This window comes from Acyrthosiphon pisum, chromosome X (assembly GCF_005508785.2).
Source record: "Acyrthosiphon pisum isolate AL4f chromosome X, pea_aphid_22Mar2018_4r6ur, whole genome shotgun sequence".
Lineage (NCBI taxonomy): Eukaryota > Metazoa > Arthropoda > Insecta > Hemiptera > Aphididae > Acyrthosiphon > Acyrthosiphon pisum.
Window position 1 is genome coordinate 38,384,060 of NC_042493.1, and position 5,362 is coordinate 38,389,421.

The window sequence follows — 5,362 nt, forward strand, 5'->3', positions numbered from 1 at the left end:
CACAAATAAATGTTAAAAAAAAAAAAATTTCTAGCGGTACATTTTGCATGGCAAATTTCAAGAATACTTCATTCTTATCGATTTGTTGGAATAAAAATTAAAAACAAAAAAATTTCATTTGAAAATAAATGCGACGACCTCGACCTATAGGAATATAATATTATACACGCATAGTTTATATACACCTACTTGTCGTCGAGTATTTTTATCGTAACGATTTGATGTATGACAATGACGGATATTCGTAGGAAAAGACAATATAGTCAAGTAGTCTCGAAACTTGGTAAGACCCATCAATTTCCTAAAAATCGTTACAGCATATATTATATACGACTTCAGTAAACATATAATACATATGACATAATTTGTGACGTTAAATGTGTTGGTTTTATTGTCATTACAAATTACATTTTCGGATTGATATATATATTCGCACGATAACTTGTTGGTACCTATACCATGCTGTGGAGTATCCACTAACCGCTTAATTTTGTGTTTGTCCAAAACGTTAATAATTTATCGACCTTGTCGAAAATACGTACAATTAAATTGTGTTTTTATTGTGCAAAACTGTACGCGGATGATGTAATAATTTGTCGGTTTTATGGTTCCCAAAATTGTATTTCCTATATTATATTCCTTTTGCCTGTATACTTTCGTTTAAAAATATCTAATAATCGCTCGACAAAGTCGGGATATCGATCGTAGTTTAGGATTCGACGGTCAGATTATTTAATAATTGTTTGACTATTGTTTTTTTTTTTGCTCAATCAAAACATTCTAAAATTGTCAGGTACCTACTGCTAGTTATCTACTGCTTAGCGAATGAAAACGGGAATGGCGTAAACAGCGGCTTAGCTTTAAATTACTGTAGTTGTGGACCCAGCGTTAGGTTAGGATTAACTGCCCATATATGTACGTATTGTATAATGTCAATGTATTATATTTTTGTAATATAGATTATGTAGTTACCTACGTTGTTGGTGAATATAATATGTATGAATGTATGATATGATGAATCCATAACTACAATATGTCTTAAATTATGGGGCGCGTGTAATTTGCGTCGAAAACAACCCACCAAAAATATATATGTATATAATTTGCGACACATCTAAAAACTACATAATTATATTTTTTTCTCATGTAGTGATTTTGTTATTTTGTTATTTAAAAACGAATAACTGTAGATACATGACAATTTTACTGAATGTTTATATTTTCATTTTCTACACACTATAAATTGTTGACTCTTTTTGAGCTGTTTACGGACATTGTCAGTTTTAAATTGTTTTAATATTTTTTTCTATAATAATATCAGTAAAATTGTATTTGTTGGGTAAAAAAGTGTGAAAATGTAATACAAGGCGCCTGAAAAGTACAATTTCTGTTAGTAATAATACATATACAAATTAAAAAATCAGTAATATCTATTATAATTATTCATTGTCCTATAAATTGTTCTTCAATCTTCATATTATTCATGTTTTACATGCCTAAAACAATAATGCCTACATTTTTAATAATACCTATGATACTTATTATACCCATCTTGCTCGCCTTTTTTTATACTTGATACTTTAAGACGAAACTAAGCTTTTTATATCAATTTTCTATTGTCTATAGTTCTCATATATTTATTATAGGTATATTATTTTTTATATATTTATCTGCTGGTAAATTCCAACAATGAAGTTGGAAGTGTGGCGCAGATCACGTCATATTCCATTTCGTTTTCTGTCATGGTACAAATTACCAAAATTAATTTTTAGATGTGGTGCAAAATACACGTTATATTTTTTATATTTTGGCGCAAATTACATACGCACTTAAACCTATTGGTACAAGTAATAAAATTGGCGCAAAATACCATCTCCCAAATAATGCTTAATGTAACGACAAAACGTAAGTAGTGATGAAATATCGAAACAAGTTTTTCATCAATTCCTCAATAATGAAATGATCAATTCAATCATAACTCATAAATATTTACTTAAGGATTAGCCGAGTTGAAAATATTTACATGCACGGGTAAATAAAATAAGCCGTAAACACATAATGCATCATCCGATTTAAATTTAATAGGCATTAGCAGGGGTGTATAGGTACAAAATACTTCGTAGAAACAATATGATAATAAATATGAAAAATAATAATAATAATTCCATTTAAAATTAATACATTTATAATTTATATAACTGTCACTAGGCTTTCATTATCCCTATACCAATTATCAACAATACAATGTTATTATAATTATAATATTTTTTTTCAACCAAAATATAATTCTTATAAATTTAGATTAACCATATTTTATGTTTAAATATTTTGTCGGTGGTTATTTTTTATATTTCAATTATTCGTTATCAATAGCTATCGCAAATATTTAACATGTCCTTTTATAAAAATAAAATCAACATTATAAATGTTAAGAGGACGTCACACCCGCATGTGTTGTCTCCGTCTTACGATAAATATGCAACATAGCAAAACTGTTTTGTGCGGCACAATTTTACTCTCTCTATATTTATAGTAGAATTACAAAATTCCACATCGCGTTAGGAAGAACTTTATCTGTGTCGTAAGGTTTTTATTATTAGTATACAAATAAAAACATTTGAAGTTATCAGTTTGAGAACGTAAGGCTGTTTTTTTCATTTAACTATTAAACATTATTGGTTAGTGCTATCAAAAAAATAAAAACACTACGACACAAATAAAGATATTCACTATGCGTTGTGGAATTTTGGTAATTCTACTAGAAATACATAGAGAGTAGAGTTGTCCCGTTCAAAACCATTTTTTGTAGATATTGTGTAAGTTAAGATGAGACAACACAATATTTTATACGGGTGTGATGTCCTCTTAATCATGATTTTAATTTTTTTTACGGCCTTGTAAAGGATTACAGTCAAAATCGTTTTAGCAAATCTCTCAATATTTAAAAGATGTCCAAAAATAGTTGGATTTTTAAACGTCTCTACTTCTATATAAACTCTTAACGTTCATTTTGGATTATAAATAGTTATTATGTAGATAACGAATACATTTTTTTCATTAAATTTCAATACAAAAATACCACATTTTTTCTAGAGTGACATAAGTACACAACCTACATCAGTAAAAAAAATTATACTTATAATTTAATGGACTTCGAAAGTTTTTAATTGCGCAAACGTGTCGTTTCGCTGTAATGCAATTAGTTTTTGACGTTTTACATTGGAGCTAAGCTCAACAAACGCTGTAAGTTTCAAAAATAGGTAGCTAGTCCTGTTAATAATATAACGTGCTTTTGCCTCACTCTTCTAATAAATAGCTTTGCTAAATATGAGTAAGTAACATTATTTATAATATATTATTATATGCATAAAATAAATGAGCAATTCGCTAATAGAAATGCTGCAGATTGTTTTAGATTACATAAAACTAGGTAGTATAAGTATGAAATGACATACAACAATAATACATATAATAATACCATACTTACTATATTATTATTATTATTATTATACTTTCAAAACTTTACCAAAAATGAAAAGTTACAGTTATCATTATTGACGCAGCGTTCATCATTGTTTCCATTTTCTGCATAATAACCGTTCACAAAATATAAACTCAACATATATCTGTCCTTACACCTTGTCAGAATAATATTATAATCTATTCATTGAATACATTATATAGACTTTTAGAAAAAAATAAACATTGTTGAAAATAAACATTTACCTGTTCCTATATCTCCGGTTCTTGGGATAAATATTTTCCAAACGCGTTTGAATATCGTAATATTATGTAAACAACTGTTACGATGAAACTCAAATAATATATGTATTATGTATGCAGTATTCAATGTATATATATATGTGTGTTCGACAGCAAATTTCTATGCATGAACTATTTTTAGGAAGGTATATAGAAAAAATATTCATATTTTTGTTTGTATTCATGAATAATGAATATAATATATTTATAAGTCCTAGGCTTTAGCATTTATTTTACTCCTGCACGAGGCTTATCAAAGTTAATGATTATAATATTGATAATAATAATGAATGCGTTCTAGATAAAATATCATCAGAAAGATATGTTGTAGGTAATTTGTAATTTGTAATGATAAAAACAATAAAACGACGATTGCGTCAACAAAATATAGTTTCGTTCGTTGTTATAATCTAATAAGCAAACATTACAAAACTAGACCCGACCTATACCAAGTTTAAAGTTATAAGTTGCATTAGACATGAACCTACCTACCATGTACCTACTTAAACGTAATAATTTATATTCTAAATTATAGTAACTCTTTAATCAGGTCAATAGGTGAAAACAAAAAGTTATTTGTTTTTCTGCTTGTTGTATACACTTATGCATTATTGCATGACTAATTAATCCCATTAATATTATTTCGTAGCTATTCGTAGTTTATTATTTTTACACAGACCCGAGTCAACATCGAGTCTTGTACCTGCAATGAATTAATAAAATAAATTATATATTCAACATACAAGTCGCATTCTTTGACTATGATTTAGTGATAACTGATAAGTTTATCTTAACATTATACAACTGAAACATTGAAATGAAAGGCTCTGTCTAGGTACGTGTTTTTGAAAAATATGTTTAAAAAATAAAATAATATGAAACAACTCCAATTCTGAAAAAATAAGATTTATTTTAATATTTTGTTTCAATAAATACAAAAGTTATTATAAAGTAACAACATTTTATGATTCGGTAATTTCTTTTAGCTGTATTTTGCTTATAAATTTATGAATATGTAAAAAATTCACAGAAGTGGGCCCTTTTTTCTCATCATTGAATTAATTGGTTTGTATTAAATATACGCTTATGATAAGGTTTCGCTGTACATTTTATTGTTCTTACGTGCAACATGAAATAAGTTTCGTGAAAATCACAATATTATATATATACATATATTATATGACCACGTGGGGTGGTAAATCCATCGATCGAGGTTTGGCTCTATCTGGGTGTATTGTTAAGGTCACTGGGACCAACGGGGCGAAGTACTATTCGCTGTATATATAAGCTGATAAAGTTATATATACCGCGTTGGACGCGTGTAAGGGTTACCAAAGGGGAATATAACTTGTGTAAAATAACGCTTTTCGAAACATTGATTTTTTTTCTTCTTACAAATACGTATACAGACATGAGCTTTCAGTACGGTTTACATATACCTACACCTACTTCAGCGAATGAGTCTGTGCACATGCACAGCCGCACAATAGTCGAAATAAATTAAATAATATATATCGATATATTGGGGAGGGGACTTAATTTTCAACAGCGTTGCTCCCCTACAAATCCCCCCCACGGACCTTCGCCGTGTATACTGTAT